The 18275-nt window shown below is 37.2% G+C and overlaps 1 pseudogene; it reads right to left on the bottom strand.

Moving 5' to 3' along the window:
- Positions 1-13553: 13553 nt before the first annotated feature.
- LOC137217911 (small ribosomal subunit protein uS10 pseudogene) lies at positions 13554-13929 on the bottom strand (annotated as a pseudogene).
- Positions 13930-18275: the final 4346 nt, after the last annotated feature.

Raw genomic sequence — 18275 nt, 5'->3', positions numbered from 1 at the left:
CCCAAGAGTACAATATATAATGGATTTTTCATACCCCTTACTGCCCTCAAACACCCGGTTTGATTGAAAGAATGAATGGTTTGCTTAAACAGCAATTAATTTAACTTGGAGAGAACTCTTATAAAAAATGGAAAACTAACTTGAATACTGCCTTCAACATTTCAAATACTAGACCTACCGGACAATCAGAAACTTCCCTGATGAGAATGACTATATCAAACTTACAAACTCATAAAATAGAGACTTATCCAGAAACAACTGAATATTGGGTAATTTCGCCTGGAGGATTAGCACATTTTCAAGCCTCTTCTGAGGCTGCAGGATTTAATTTATATTCTATACCTGAACAAAGACTTACTAAAAGGTGAATTTGTGCTGTATCAACTGGTATCAACATAATGATGTCTCCTGTACATTTTGGACTAATTAAAGAACAGTGGAGTCTGGTCCTTAAAGGTATATGTGTCCACAGGGGAGTTACTGAACCTGATTTTCAAGGAGAAATTTAGGTGCTTTTACAAAATGAAGGAAATAATGATCTGTTTATTAATAAACATGATCAGATTGCCCAACTACTGATTCTTCCATGTGTGATTGGTAAAGTCCAGAAAGGACAACCTCCCACCCTATTAACTGTTAAGGTTGTTGGAGATTTTGGATCCATGGATGAAGCACATTCATTTGGAGCTAAAGTCTGGGTGAAACAACCCAACCATCCCCCTATATCTGCTGATGTTACTGCACAAGGAAAAGATAACACTGTGTTGGTGATGATCCCTAGACAAGAAAAATGGAAATATGTGCCATTAACCCATTGTTATTCTTGTGAATAGATTGTTTTTGGAGTCTTGACTGTGATGTGGATCATCACCTATGCCTTAACCCTAGGATTTATGCTGCAGTCAAACAAAGAACAGAACGCCCATGCCTCAACTCCAGGATATCTGCTACGGTTGAAAAAAAGGAACATGGAAGAAAACATTGAGGAATCTTCCACTGGAAAAACGTGAGCCAGACCCGAACCAAAGATAGCTTCACCTGCCCTGCAAAGGAGGCCTGTCCTCTAATTATGACTTTCTGTGTTCAAAACCTGTCTGTCTGGTCCAGAGTAAACACTGATAACCCATGGGCTAGAGGTTTTATTCCATCTCCTAATTCCTCCTCTCTTGTAGTCAAATTAAGCCCAAGATATGTTAATGTCTACTAATGAATATACATGGAGAAAATCATTTAATGTATGGATACCTAAAATCCATCTGATACTTGTTCCAGACAACATTACTAAATGCACAGACACCTGGTGCTCATGGACTTTATATCATTATAAGGTTGTTAACACAAGTTCTACTTGTCAATTTCATGTGTTGCCTATCATTTTTGGAAATGAATATTCGTTGCCTCATTTTGCTGGAAATTACTTAGATTTTAATAATCATCCCCATTTATTAACAGACTGTGAAAAGACTATTGAAGCATTGCTTTGTGGGCTGACTTCCCACATCTGGGAACCCTGTTTCTTAGAGAATTCCATTAACTAGTGTGAATGGACTATATTTCCTCAATCCTATAGTATGTTTTTTAAAGTTGCTCCCCAGTTTATATGTATTTTGACACATGACATTAAGACTACTTCTACTTATCAGCTAGGAAACCTTTTTTCAGGATGTTTAGCACATGTAAATCACTTATATTGGAAAGGGACAGCTTACTTCTTTTCCCCCATACACAAACAATTGTTGTGGACTCAAATGCTAATTCTTACTTGATCTATTCCCAATATTAGTATGTCCCTTGAATCTCTGAAATGAATATTACAAAAATCAAATTTATTACAAAAATTTGTAGATACACATAGTCATACTTTGTTAGAACACTGTACTGCTACTACTATCTCAGCCAACAAATTAATGGATGTGGGAGTTAACGTACAGAAGCATCCATGGGATGTGGGACTTTTTTCTTACTCAGTCGCCTCAAGCTAAACAATTGCTCTCTGCCTTGTTTAATCCATTTTTTATACTATTCATTGTACTCATTTAACTGACTTTGGAATTGTTACTTATCTTGAAAAACTGCTTGTGTTATATTGTCTTATTCTTATGCTCTTCAGCCTAAACAATCCTAGAGGCCGAATATTGGGAAAACTAGTAAAATAGTATCGTTCAGGCTTCAGAGGCAGAAGCAGGCCTCTGCCAGACCTGTGACCTTGCCAGGACTGTGTGCCTGCTTGAACACCCAAGAATTGCTGCTAGCGAGTCAAGCAGCGCTTACAAGAAACGGCGTGCATCTTGGAATTTCTTGAGCCCTGGTGACCTGGCCAGTCTTCCGGGGCCTGGAAAATCTCGTGACTCACATGGTGAAATCAACAGCATTGTCACAATTGAACTAGAGCTGCATTTTTGCGTACAAACTGGAGATATCAGTTTGCAGCCTGGAATTATAAACGGAAGCCCCCAGAACTCCAATCTGAAGTCTCATCCATGGGGTGGACACACCACCCAGGACCCTTCCCAACTGGCACTCCGGATTCCTGTTACTCGGGACTTCCCAGCACTGTTTGCATCTAGATGTATGTGTCTGCCTGATTTGGTGATGCATGCCCTGTTATGTTTTCTAATATTCTTATTCCTTTCCTTCTAATGATTGTATATTAAAATTAAACTAAATCACCTTCCATTAAAGTGTTGATTAAAGCTGTTTATATGTATGAAACGATTGTTTATTTTGCCAAGAAATCCAACAAACCTTAAACCTGAAATCAGGCTTTTGGCATAGCACAAGTTTTGATTTATGACCCAACATACGACCTCTCCTGGAGAATGTTCCAAGTGTACTTGAGAAGAAAGTGTACTCTGCCACTTTTGTGTGGAAGGTCCTATAAATATCAATTAAGTCTATGTGGTCTAATGTGGCATTTAAAGTTTGTGTTTTCTTATTAATTTTCCGTCTGGATGATCTGTTCCTTGGTATAAGGGGGTTTTAAAGTCCCCTACTATGGTGTGTTACTGTCGATTTCCCCTTCTTATGGCTGTTAGTATTTGCCTTATGTATTGAGGTGCTCCTATGTTGGGTGCATAAATATTTACAATTGTTATATCTTCTTCTTGGATTGATCCCTTGATCATTGTGTAGTGTCCTTCTTTGTCTCTTGAAATAGTCTTTATTTTAATGTCTACTTTGTCTGACATGAGAATTGCTACTCCAGCTTTCTTTTGATTTCCATTTGCATGGAATATCTTTTTCCATCCCCTCACTTTCAGTCTGTTTGTGTCCCTAGGTCTGAAGAGGGTCTCTTGTAGACAGCATATGTACAGGTCTTGTGTCTGTATCCATTCAGTCAGTCTATGTCTTTTGGTTGGAGCATTTAATTCATTTACATTTAAGGTAATTGTTGATATATATATTCCTTTTACCATTTTCTTAGTTGTTTTGGGTTTGTCTCTGTAGGTCTTTTTCCTCCCTTGTGCTTCCCACCTAGAGAAGTTTCTTTAGTTCAGCATGGCCAGAGGAGGCCCTCTCGTGTGTGCCGGGCAGGCTGCCGGGACCCATGCCATCCATAGAGGCCTTGCTATGTGGCACTAGTGTTCCCTGGGACCCGCATGGCCAGAGGAGGCCCTGGCAGGGGCAGGGCTTAGGCCCAAGGCCCTAGCAGGCTCACCAGGGCTTGACAGGTAGGTGCTGAGGCGTGTTCCCTCTCCACTTCCTAAGGAGGCCAGGCAGAAGTCAGGGAAGGGCACCACAATAGCGTCCCCACCCTTTGTGTTCCACTCAATAATGATGCCCCATGTCCCTGGTAGCCCTGGCCTTCCCCACCAACGTTTCTGGTGTGGAACCCCTCCCCCTGCCACCCCAGGCTGTCTCCTCACCACCAACAGTCATCCCCAACTGGGTTCACCCTCAAAACCTCACTTTCCAGCACCCAGCCTTCCTCCCCACCTCCTCCCTGGGGTGTGCAGGACTGCAGCATGGACTATGGGCACAGGTTCCACTCCTTCCCACCCCCCACAGACTGGTTGCCATGCTCCCCTCCAATCCCCTGATCCCCCAAAAGTTCTCCTGTGTCCCCGCCAATACCCCCACCATGGGTGGGATCCCCCAAGTGTGGGAACCTCTCCTCTCCCACAGCTGCACCCAAGGGTGACGGTTCAATCCTGCCTCCACCCCTCTCCCTCTCTCCTTCCTTACCATGCCCCACTCGGTTGAGTGAGGACTCCCTCCATCCCTGTAGTTGTTCATGGACCCCCACCAGTGCCCAGCAGGTGCTCCATGGGAACTCTTCCAATGTCCCCCTGCTGTACCTATGAGGAGACCCAAACTCCACATCCTCCTACTCTGCCACCTTGATTCTGCCTATTTAATAACCTTTGGGCTTCCCTGGTGGCACAGTGGTTAAAAATCCACCTGCCAATGGATGGATTGGGTTCATCCATTGGGGTCAACCCACTGGGGACATGGGTTCAAGACCTGGACCAGGAAGATACCACATGCCACAGATCAACTAAGCCCGTGCACCACTACTACTGAGCCTGCAACATAGAGCCCATAAGCCACAACTACTGAGCCCATGTGCAACAACTACTGAAGCCTGCATGCCTAGAACCCATGCTCGGCAACAAGAGAAGCCACTGCAATGAGAAGTCTGCACATCACAATGAAGAGTAACCCCTGCTTGCCACAGCTAGAGAAAGCCTGTGCGCAGCAACAAAGACCCAACTTAGCCAAAAATTTTAAAAATAAATAAATAAAATTTATTTAAAAAAATAAAATAAAAAAAAAATGACCTTTACTCCTCACTATATATAGCCTTTCCTAGTGAGATTTTCACTTTCTTATAAATTCTTACTTCTTTTCCATTTAGAGAAGACCCTTCAACATTTCTTTAAAAGTAGGTTTAGTATTGATGAATTCTTTTACTTTTTTCTTCTCTGAGAAGATTTATATCTCCTACTATCCCAAATGATAATCTAGGTGGACAGAGTGTCCTCAGTTTCAGGTTTTTCCTTTCATCACCTTGAATATGTCATGCCACTCTCTTCTGGTTTGTAATGTCTCTGCTCAGAAATCAACTGACAACTTTATAGGCATTACCTTGTTTATGACTTACTGTTTTTCTCTGGCTGCCTTTAGAATTTTCTGTTTTCAACTTTTGCCAGTTTAATCAGGATATGTCTTGTCGTGGGTTTGTTTGTATTTATCTTCTTTGGCACCCTTTGTGCTTCCCATATTTGGATATCTCTTTCCTTCTCCAGGTTTGGAAAGTTTTCAGCGGTAAGTTTTTCAAATACACAGTCAATGTCCTTCTCTCTCTCCTCTCATTGTGGAACCCCTTTAATGGAACCTTGGAATGCCTTTATCCAAGAGATCTCCTAAATTGCTTTTACTTTTAAAAAATCATTTTTCTTTCTGTTGTTCTGATTAGGTGATTTCTATTATTCTACCTTCCAGGTCACTTATGCATTCTTCTGTATCATTTATTCTGTTATTCATGCCTTCTACTTTTTTTTTTGATTTCAGATATTAAATTATTTATTCCTAATAGGGTAGTTTTTATATTTTCTACTGTTAAAGTGCTCAGTGGTTATATTAATTATTTTCCACAATCAGTTATCATATTTTTAAACATCTTTATTGGAGTATAATTGCTTTAAAATGGTGTGTTAGTTTCTACAGTATTACAACGTGAATCAGATTTACGTACACATATATCCCCTTATCCTCTCCCTCTTGCATCTCCCTCCCACCCTCCTATACCACTCTTCTATGTAGTCACAAAGCACCGAGCTGATCTCCCTGTCCTATGCCGATGCTTCCCACTAGCTATCTCTTTTAAGTTTGCTAGTGTATAATGTCCATGCCACTCTCTCACTTCGTCCCAGCTTACCCTTCCCCCTCCCCATGTCCTCAAGTCCATTCTCTATGTCTGTCTCTTTATTCCTGTCCTGCCCCTAGCTTCTTCAGAAAATTTTTTTCTTTTTAGATTCCATACATGTATTTTAGCGTATGGCATTTGTTTTTCCCTTTCTGACTTACTTCACTCTGTATAACAGACTCTAGGTCCATCCACCTCACTACAAATAACTCAATTTTGTTTCTTTTCATGGCTGAGTAATATTCCATTGTATATATGTGCCTCATCTTTATCCGTTCATCTGTAGATGGATAATTAGGTTGATTCCACAACCTTGCTATTGTAAATAGTGCTGTAATGAACATTGTGGTACATGGCTCTTTTTGAATTATACTTTTTTCAGGGTATATGCCCAGTACTAGGACTGCTGGTGATATAGTAGTTCTATTTTTAGCTTATAAGGAAGCTCCACAGTGTTTTCCATAGTGACTGTATCAATTTATATTCCCAACAACAGTGTAAGAGTGTTCCCTTTTCTCCACATCCTCTGCAGCATTTATTGATTGTAGATTTTTTGATGATGGCCATTCTGACTGGTGGGAGGTGATACCTCATTGTAGTTTTGATTTGCATTTCTCTAATGATTAGTGATGCTGAGCATTCTTTCATGTGTTTGTTGGCGATCTGTATATCTTCTTTGGAGAAATGTCTATTTAGATCTTCTGCTGATTTTTGTTTTGGATTGTTTGTTTTTATTGATATTGAGCTGCATAAGCTGCTTGTATATTAATCCTTTCTCAGTTGCTTCATTTGAAAATATTTTCTCCTATTCAGAGGGTTGTCTTTTTTCTTCTTTATGGTTTCTTTTGCTGTGCAAAACTTTTAAGTTTCAGTAGGTCCCATGTGTTTAGTTTTGGTTTTATTTCCATTTCTTTAGGAGGTGGATCAAAAAGGGACTTGCTCTGAGCAGGTTCTACCTATATTTCCCTCTAGGAGTTTTAGCATATCTGGCCTTTCATTTAGGTCTTTAATCCATTTACAGCTTATGTTTGTGTGTGGTGTTAGGAAGTGTTCTAATTTCATTATTTTACATGTAGGCATCCAGTTTTCCCAGCCCCACTTATTGAAGAGTCTCTCTTTTCCACATTGTGAATTCTAGAATCTTTTATCAAAGATAAGGTGACCATATTTGCATGGGTTTATCTCTGGACTTTCTTTCCTGTTCCATTTATCTATATTTCTGTTTTTGTGCCAGTACCACACTGTCCTGATTACTGTAGCTTTGTACTATAATCTGAACTCAGGGAGCCTGAATCCTCCAGCTCCGTTTTTCTTTCTCAAGATTGCTTTGGCTATTTGGGGTCTTTTGTGTTTCCATACAAATTGTGAAATTTTTGTTCTAGTTCTGTAAAAAATGCCATTGGTAGTTTGATAGGGTTGCATTGAATCTGTAGATTGCTCTGGTTAGTAGAGTCATTTTCACAATGTTGATTCTTCCAATCCAAGAACATGGTATATCTCTCCATCTGTTTGTAACATTTTTAATATGTTTCATCAGACTCTTATAGTTTTCTGCATACAGGTCTATTGTCTCCTTTGGTAGGTTTATTCCTAGGTATTTTATTCTTTTTGTTGCAGTGGTAAATAGGAGTGTTTCCTTAATTTCTCCGTCAGATTTTTCATCATAATATATAAGAATGCAAGAGATTTCTGTGCATTAATTTTGTATCCTGCAACTTTATGAAATTCATTGATTGGCTCTAGTATTTTTCTGGGGGCATCTTTAGGATCCTCTGGGTATAGTATAATCTCATCTGCAAACAGTGACAATTTTAATTCTTCTGTTCAGATTTGAATTCATTTTATTTCTGTTTCTTCTCTGACTGTTGTGGCTAAAACTTCCAAAACTCTGTTGAATAATAGTGGTGAGACTGGGCAACCTTGTCTTGTTCCTGATCTTTGAGGAAGTTATTTCTGTTTTTCACCATTGAGAACGATGTTCTCTGTGGTTTTGTCATATATTTCCTTTATAATATTGAGTTAAGTTCTCTATGCCTACTTACTGGAGAGTTTTTATCATAAATGGGTGTTGAATTTTGTTGAAAGCTTTTTCTGCATGTATTGAAACTATCATATGGTTTTATCCTTCAATTTGTTATTATGGTGTATTACATTGATCACTTATCATTTTTTAACCAATGTTTTTAATTCTTCATATGGTAAATTGTTTATTTCTATTTCATTATTAAGTTTTTCAGTGTTTTTAACCTTGCTGTTTCTATTGTTGGTAGTTCTTTACCTTTTCTTTTTACTTAACATTCTCTACCTCTACTCCTTTACTTTCAACCATTACCTATTGTCATCTTGAATGCGTGTTGGAGCTGTCTCTTTGTGCACATGCCTCTGGTGAGAGGGCTGGACTTGATGTGGATGCCAATCATGACTTTTCTCAGTGTGTACTAAAAGCTGTAATCTTGGTAGAAGGTGAAATGAGATCAAAGAGTGAGAGCTTGCACTTAATGTGAGGTGAGATTTCTCTCTGCCTAGTGACTTTCATCAATCTATTCCTCCATTGTTGGAGAGAAACCCTGAGTATTGGTATTGAGCTGGCTCTATTCCCTTTAAGTGTATGTTTTTCCCTTTCACTATACTAGGAACATTGTCCCAGGGAATGGGAGTGCTGATGCAGGGGGCGTCCCTGCATCAGCAAATTTTAACATATTATAACATTTGTTCTCTCTACAGTCAACTCTGTCTCTCTTCTTGAATCTCTAATTTTCTTTCCAAATATTATTTTATTACAGTTTATTTCTATCTATCTGCATGAGTAATAATATTTTGCCTTGTTCTTTCTTTTGTTATCTCTGTTTTTCTCATTTTCTTTCTTCCCTCTTTCTCTTTTATTACCTCTACATTTTTTTTCTTAAATTTGGCCCACTTCCCCAATATGTTGCTTTAAAAAAATTTTTTCCCCCAATTTTGTTTCTTGAGTTTTACACTTGCCAGATTTTTCTGGATCTTTTAATAATGAGAGTTAGGAGCTCTGTCTCTTACTTACTATGATATTGCAAATGCTTATCAGGCTAAACATGGATTAGTTTGGTACACAATAAGCAAGTGATGTATTATGTTTTGCATTTTGTTTCTGCTTTCCTAGTTCATCTCTTCTTGTCTGTTTGATATCTCTATTTTAGCTATCTCTGTGGTTTGTCACTTCTTTTTTTTCAGATTAGTATGTTTGCCAGAGGTTGTACTGATGTAGGTGTCTTGTACTTTATTTCCAGTTTGTATTTCCATTTTCTGTCTCTGACTTATTTTTCCCTCTGTCTCTGGATTCCATTCTCTCTTGTTCTCTAGTTTCTCCTGTCTAATGTTTCTTTCCCATATTTGCCCTGTTCAAATTATTCTAAGATTAAAAACCCTTGCAGTATCATTTTGGCATTTTCCACCATTCTGTCATTGAAACTCATTTATTTCAGCCTTCTTGTTCTTTTTCCTTTGGTCTTGGTTACCTGCCTCTTTTTGTACTGATGTTTATTCACCTTTTTATTCTCTTACATTTTTAAAATTACTCCCTTCTGATCGTCTCACTGCTGCTGCTTTCTTCATCACGCTGGAGGTTAGATCCTCTTGCTGATGGGTTTTCTTCATGTACTTATATGTACTGTTAAAAGGAGAAGAGATTAAAGTATAACAGCAAGGGTCAGAAGCAGCACTGCATGCTTTTCTTCCTCCTATCTTTCAGCTTCCTACTTTTTATCCAGACTTACAAAATCCTTCAGTAGACAAAATTAGAAACTGGATTTTCAGGGACATAATGTGAAAAATGACAGAAGAAAACCCATCATCTATATCTGCTGCTACCTCTGAGGAACAAGAACAGTTAATAAACATAAACTTGATAATTCACTCTGCAGCTGCTGAGCACCACACAGATGCCTACACTAAAGCCCTCATGACACTGTCAGTTTCATCAGTATCAAGCACAGCACTGGCTCTGTCAAGAAGTTAGTAATCAGAAACTTTAAATGTAATTTAATGATCATTATTTAAAGATTTAGGTTTTGGATCCTCATACCCTATTGCTGCTTTTTAATTGTAAATTCAAAGATATGCAAGTTAATGTTTTTTGAGCTTGGTTAATTTCTTTTTTGTTGTTGTTGTTGTTGCTATTGTTGTTTTTCTCATCTTTATTGGGGTATAATTGCTTTACAATGGTGTGTTAGTTTCTGCTTTATAACAAAGTGACTCAGTTATGCATATACATATGTTCCTATATCTCTTCCCTCTTGCATCTCCCTCCCTCCCACCCTCCCTATCCCACCTCTCCAGGTGGTCACAAAGCACTGAATTTCTTGAAGAACCTGAAATATCTTTATTTTGGTTCTGGAGACCCGGACCCATCCATGATATAACCATCAAAGTTACTTTATGCTTCAACTCTTTGCTTTCTTCCAAAAAATTAAGGTATCCCTAGATTTTGAAATGCACTTTTAGAATGTTGCTCTTACATTGTCTTCCCTCTTATTAATGAGTGGATCTGTAATATTAATGAAAAGTGGTTTTCAACTGGTAGTCAAAAGGCAACAATTTTAATTTTTGATAACTTATGGAACATACGGAAAAACCATGCACTTGGAGAGATACAAGTAACCAAGATAAGTATCTATTACTAACAATAAATGCACTTCAAAATTTCCAAGGTTATATTAATACGATTTATAAAATTATAAAAAAGACTACTGAGTCAATTTTTCCATATAAAATTTGTAAGAACTATCTTATACAAAATACATAGGTATTTTAGCTTGTAAACACCAACATCCTTGGTATCTTGTCAAATATCTAGTTGTTGATTTATATAGTTTAATGGGCATATCCAAACCTTGCATGATATCTTATCTTTGCCATGAGAAAATTTAACTTTTCCAATTTTATTTTATATTTATTAAAATCTTTTGTATTCAGTTCTTTTCTCATTGAAAATTACAATTTCTCATTGTAGAAAACTGTCAGGTATTACAAAAATTTCTGAATAACACCCAGATCTTCCTAAAACTTTTCAAAATAAAAGTTCTTTACATTGTACACCTGGAGTTTTGTTTTTTCCCTTCTGTTCTTTATCAAAAACCTAGTGCATGCTGAATATATTGTGCTGAAGCTTGACTTTAGATCGTCAAAATGTAAGAAAGCAATCTAACTTTAGGTTAGATTAATATGTTAGTTATGCTAGTTAATATGTTTAATAACAGGAATTTCTAGAATTTATGTAATATACATTATTGTATACAATGAAAATTTGAATTTTCCAGATTTTTTGGTAAACTAATATTTATGGGGTAAATATCAGGAAACAGAATGCCTTGGTTTCTTTTATTAGATTACAAAGAAGGGAGAATGTTTGCCACCTTGGTAAATAGAAGTTTCTAGGGTGTGAGGGAGTATATATCTTTACAACATACAGGAAAAGAAAAATGAAATCCTAATTTGAACTTGTTATTCTTGACCTAAGAAATTTACCTAGAAAGAAGTATCAAAATAGCAAATTTTCTTAAAGAAGCATATTTCTGACTTCTTGCTTTGCTTTCTGGAGTGGCTTAGTTTATATAAATAAATATATGTAATATATAATTCATCATATACATTATACATTATTATTATGTGTAAGTATAATGGTTGTAGGAGTTCTTTATTCTGGATACTGGATGCTTGTCAGTAACATGATTAGCAAATAATTTCTGCTATCCTGAGGGTTTTTTGCTTTCTTGATCATATTTTGATGCACAAAATTTTTAATTTTAATTTAATGAAACCCAAATTGATTTTTTATCACTTGTGCTTTGGTGTCAATGTACAAATGTTCTGCCAGATCCAAGGTCATGAAGAATTACCCCTATGACTTCTTTTGAGTTTTATAAATTTTGTCCTTATATTTAGGCCTTTGATCCATTTTAAGTTATTTTTGGAATATGATATGTGGTGATGGTTCATCTTCATTCTTTGATATGTGGGTATCTAATTGTTAGCACATTTGTTAAGAGACTATTCTTTCTCCACTGAGTGGTCTTGACATCGTGTTTATAATCAGTTAATCATAGATGTATATGGTGATGTTACATTAAAAACTTTTTTAACATTTTCTCCCAGAACATTTGCTTTCTGCCTCTATGGATTTATCTAATCTGGATATTTCATATAAATGGAATCATATGATATGTGACCTTTTGTGTCTGGCTTTTTTCACTTAGCATAGTTTCAAGATTTTTCATATAGCACTTTCAGTACTTCATTATTTTAGGTAGATAATGTTCTATTTTTTGATACACCACGTTTGCTAACACATTTAATTGATGGGCATTTGCGTTGGCTGATGTGAATAATGCTGCTATGAATATTTATGTATGTGTTTAATTGAACACCTGCTTTTAATGATTTTAAATGATGAGAGGACATTTTGAGTCATGTGGTATCTATATTTAGCTTTTTGAAGAACTGATTTATTATTTTCCACAGAGGCTATTCATATTACTTTCCTGTACATTCCATACAAGGCACACGTGAGGGTCCAATATTTCCGTATCCTGGCCAACACTTGGTATTTTCCTTTTTTTGTTTATTGACATCCTAGCAGATATGAAGTGGTTCTCATTGTGATTTTGATTTGCATTTACTGAATTACTAATGATGTGAAGCATCTTTTCATGAGCTTGTTTGCTTTTTGTGTATTTCCTCTGAAAATATTTATTCAGATCCTTTGTTTACCATCGTGTTAAACTGTATGAGTTCTTTATATATTCCGAACATGAGACTTTTAGGATATATGATTTGCAAAAAATTTCTCTCATTCAATGGGTTCCACTTTCACTTTTCATGAAAATGGTTTTTAAGTTGAAATTTGTCATATAAAATTAGCTGTATGAAAGTGAACAATTTAGTGGCATTAGTACATATACAGTGTTGTGCATTCACTGTCTTTATCAAGCTCCAATTTTTATCACACAAACGGAAATTCTTTACCCATTAAATAGTTCTCATTTACTGCTGCATGACCCTCAGCCAGCACTGCTTTGCTTTTCATCTTGAAGGATTTGCTCTTTCGGGATATTTAATGTAAATGGACTTATATGTTGCTTCGTGTCATGTTTTTCTTTCATTAGCATAGTGTTTTTAAGATTCATCTGTGTAGATTTATTTAATGTACCTCATGCTTTCTTATGGCTGAATAAGATTTCAGTACATGGATATACCATAATTTGTTTTCCATCTATCCCTTGATAGACATATCTTTTTTCCATCTTTTGATTATTGTGAACTGCTGATAACATGACTGAATATGTACTTGTTTGAGTCCCTGTTTTCAGTTCTTTTGAGTGTATTCTCAGAAGGGAATTGAGGGATCATACATTAATTTCATGTTTAACTTATTCAGGAACTGCCATACTCTTTTTCTCAGTGACTGCACCATTTTACATTGCCATAGTCAGTGAATAAGGTTCCAGTTTCCCCACACTCACAAACACTTATTATTTTTAGGGTTTTTTTTATTATTATGGTGATGTGAAGTGGTGCAGCATGGAGTTTTTGATTTGCATTTTTTAAATAATTAATGACATTTAGTATATGTACATGTGCCTCTTTGGACGTTTGTATATTTTTTTGAGAAATGTCTATTAAAATCATTGTCTTTTTGTTTAACAACTGATTATCAATTTATTTGAAATGTTGATTTAGACATCTGTAATGATAACTTCAACCTCAGCTCCATACTGACGGAAGTAATTTGCTTAACAATCTCAGAAGGACTGTGCAGGTTAAGAGTCTCCTGTGGATCCTCATCTGGAAAAAAAACCAAGTCTTAGAAGCTTCACCACAAGTTTTCCCTGTAGCTTTTCTCAGGAGTTTTGGTAGGCATCTGAACTGGTCCTTTCACTTTGAGCTTCTTTTCCTTTGCACCTCTGATTAGGTAAGCACACACCTTCTCCAAAGCTTTCACACTGCAGCTGGTGAGGATGATTTGAATCCAGTGAATCACTGCCTCTGGCTCTACCGCTGGGAGTTTTTCCAGTATCTTTGAAAGCCATGACTGTGGTAGACAGCTCCCTGATTGACTTGTTCCTCAGAGAAAGAGAACCTCAGTGATTCAGGAGCATGAACTTCCTAACACACTGCAAGGCAAGTCAGTTCAATATCCCCTTGATATATCAACAAACAGTGTGGTTTGTTTGTGTGCAATGCACAAGTGACCAGTGAAGAAATGAATGAAGATGACCCAGGTCTTTTCTGAACAACAGTGTCTTTTCAGCTTTCTAGAACAGACCTTTTATTAAGTAAGTTCTAAAATATATTACATTGGATAAAAACAGTCCCTGCAGAATGGAGGGGTTCTCCCACCTGTACAGAAGCCACCCCCACAAGCATCACTCCAAACAGTCTCACATGGCCTCCCACCTGGCTCTACACAAGCTTCTTGTACTAGCTACCATGCCCAACTGGTAAGGCGAAAGTTCAAATAGTTTGAGTTTCCAAAAATGTTAAACATCAGGCAGTTACTGATTTGAAACTGTCCCCTGGCAGAAATTAAATCCCTTTCATTTTTATACTTTGATAGGTAGGAGTTAGGGAGGATACCTGTTGTCTCAAAGTTGCCAGGAGGAATTTTTTCACTTTTTATTATTATCTTCCTTCCACCTTTTTGTTTTTTAAAGCAGCCACCTCCTCCCCACCATAAATAACCAGTTCCCTCTACTTGCATAGTAGTCTTTTCCTTGTATTTTTTAGTGACAGGTAAATCCCCAGAACCTTAAATTCAATCACTCCATTGTTCTGTGAACTTAACCTTAAAAAGCCAAAGTGAAATCAGGAACCTACTCTGGTTCTGGGATTGGAAAAGTTCAACTCAATAAGGAATTGCAACTGAGTGGTGATAGTCACCTCCGTACATATTTTTAAGGAACATAGTTTTTCAAATGACACTCTCAGTGAACACTATTATTTGTCCTTCTCAGGGTTTTGTGTGCATGTATGTGCAAGTATATATGTGTATGTGTTCTTGTGTTTTTCACTTTCATCCACCTCAGATACATTGCCTAACCCAGAGACTTAGCATTGGTCACTTCCTCTCATCCTCACACTGAAATAAAGTCATAAAGAGTCCACCTTTCCCATAGTCTTTGAGTTTGTGTACTCCTCCACCCCATCCCTGAAGCCTAGTTCAGATCTCCGAGATAATTCACCACCACCTGTGCAATTACTTCTTGAATGAATGTAGCTGTGTGCCAACAACACTGAAATTTACTTTATATAATTTTCACATTATTAAACAGTCATCATTTCACCCACCTGCCCAAACATATAAAAATGCAGTAATTGTTAGTTCATAAACTGTAAAAATAAAAACAAACAGGTACCAGGCTGGATTTCACCTAAAGGTTGTAATTTGTTAATCTCTGATTTAGCCCATAAGCTTCTTGATGACAGAGGCCTATATTTTAATCTTTGCACCGCCAGTGATGAGGAAAGTGCTAGTTGCTTGATATAGCAGGTGCTTGATAAATACTTCCAGAAGAGTTGTGACAATTTATCATAGTATCTTTAGAGCCACAGAAGACATATTCATATTTGTCCATATTTAAAAACAAATGAAGGAGAGCTGTGAGATTGTATGAGTTATTTTTTTTTCATAGTAGGAACTTTACATTTCAAAAATCTTCAATACCCTTATTATTTGTAATAGGGAAATTGATAAGGGAAATGCTTGATTTAATACTAGCAGACATAGATTTTAATTTATCCTCAATAATATGTTGAGGGTTTTTTCATATTCCTGACTCTAAGTTGGAACAAACACTCCTGTGTCACGGACTCTGCGTGTACTCTCAGTTAACTTTTACCAAATACAAAGAAACACATGGAGGTGTGGCTCTGGCTGGCTATCAGTCATCAGAGATTCGTATTGACCATGCCACTGATGCACTGGCCACAGATGGTTGTTTTAAACTCCCTGTGCAGTTCTCTCACTGCACTCATGCTGTAGAAGCCTTCTGCCAACAGAATGATCCCGTACAAGAAGAAAAATGATGCGGTTCCATAGATGACACACTGCATCAGTTGTATTCTATGAAAAGAAGAAGATCCCAAGTGGCTAAGTTCATGGCATGGTAAACAGATGTTTTTGGCCTCTGGAGGAAGGCCATTAGGGTGACATCCCTTGCCCTGCTGATGGCTTCAGTGGGCTCATGGGGCATTGCAGGCAGGCATCCCTGCCCAGTCCACTGCAACCTGGGCCTTTCTTCCAAGGTGGGCAGCCTTCCCAGACAAGAGAGAAGTTTCCTTTGGGCAGGGGCCCAGTTGCAATCTTTTAATACTTAATACATTAGATTCATTTTACATATAAGTAAATGCAGACATTGAGGATGTAAGTCAGTCATCCAAGGATACAGGGTTAGTGGCAGAATCAGCCTTTAACTCTGTTCCGATGGACGACATGTTCCTTCCACCACATCAAAATACCTCCTAACAAGGCCTACTGCTTTATGTTATTCTACTGAAACCCTAAGCAAACACTTAGGGCTTCTTTAAGAAGTAAATTGGGCATGTGCTTTTTGCACTGAGATTCTCACTACACAAATCATTGTACGTAAAGTAGGCTTAAAATGCAGAAAGTTAATTCACAATTAACTTTGTCTTAATTAAAAGACAGAGATCCACGTGACTCTTTACAATCTTTAGCAACCCACTGGAATCACTGGGAGCTTTAGAAAATACTGGTAACTGAGTCCTATTCCCAGAGATTATGATGTAATTGGTGTGGGTGGAAGCATGGACATGGGAATTTTTAGAGCTTTCCAGAAGTTTGAGAGCCATTAATCCAGATCATTAATTAAATCAAAACACCTTTCCCCCATTCAGCCATGGTAAGTATTTCTTGGTCTTCTTTGTACATAGATGTCACTCAATTAATGCCTTGTCCTGCTTAATTGCCCCTAACATTCTGCCCCTTATCACTTTTCTCGCTTCTTTGTATGCCATTTATTGACAGATAAAAAGGAGTAAAATTCCCTCCCTAAGGACTCTTCCAATGTGTTTCCATTATAGTTCCATAAAAATTCATTCATGCTTTTTTCAGTCTGGTGAAGTTTCTTATAACTAAAACAACAAAAACAAACAACAACAACAAAAAACAAGCATTGTTAATATTTGCCATTCAAAAAGCAAAAAACTCTGAAGGATAGAGAAAGGGAATAATATTTCAAGGCAATATATACATTGCTGCTGAATTTATACAGTTAAGAGATCTATGCATGGGAGTTAAGATTCCACTCAGAATGACTGCAGAATGGGAAGACAGAATTTGGGGCTAAACCCCAGGAATTTCCCTTTTTCTGCATAGAATGATGCCTGGGGATTTATTCTTCTGCCAAAGAGTTAAAATACTGTTCCTATAGAATTTGACTTGGGCTAAGTCTTCAGTGGGTTTCCAAACATCCCAGGGATGGTCATTTCCTGTGAGAAAACCGGAAGGTATCTGTTATTTGGTGTGATGATCGGCAGTGTCAACCTATCACTTTTCCACCATCCCCTATGTCCATGGTTACTGAGTGCAGGGTGTCCTATATCTGCACCTGGCCATTCCCAGGTGGAACTCTATCTCCAGGCAATAACACCCTGAGTTCCAAACAACTGCCAATATCTTCCATTACTTTTCCTTTCTCTCACAAAGCTTTTCTTTATCTACACACAGTAAACTTTAATTAAAGGCAGTAGTTATCTGCCAAGTGAACACACTGTAGTGTTTTTAGTCCCTAATTTTTTTATTGTACTAAAATATTCATAACATATAATTGACTATCTTAAGCATCTGTAAGTGTACAGTTCAGAGGTATTAAGAACGTTCACATTGTTGTTCAGTCATCACCACCATCCACTTCCAAAACATTTTTCACCTCACAAAACTGAAACTCTATACTCGCTAAACAATTTACTCCCCATTTTCTCACCGTATGCCTCCTGGCAATCACCATTCTATTTTCTGTCTTTATGAATTGGGCTATGTTAAGTTCCTCACATAAGTTGTATCATACAGTATTTATCCTTTTATTACAGACTTATTTCGCTTAGCATTAAAGTCCTCAAGATTCATCCACATTACAGCATGTTCCATATTTTCCTTCCTTTTTAAAACTGAATAATATGCTATTGTATGCACAAAATACATTTTTCTTATTCATTCACCCATTGAAGCATGTGTGGGTTGCTTCCTTGTTTTAACTATTGTGAATAAGTCTGCTATGAACATGGATATGCAAAAATCTCTTTGAGACCTTGCTTTAGAGTGTATACTCAGAAGTAGAATTGGTAAGTCATATGGTAATTCTACTTTTAATTTTTAAAGGAAGCAACATACTAATTTTCACAGCAGCTATATTCG

This window comes from Pseudorca crassidens, chromosome Y (genome assembly GCF_039906515.1).
Source record: "Pseudorca crassidens isolate mPseCra1 chromosome Y, mPseCra1.hap1, whole genome shotgun sequence".
NCBI lineage: Eukaryota > Metazoa > Chordata > Mammalia > Artiodactyla > Delphinidae > Pseudorca > Pseudorca crassidens.
Note: the sequence above shows the minus strand (reverse complement) of the source record. Positions and strands in the feature narration are given on the sequence as shown.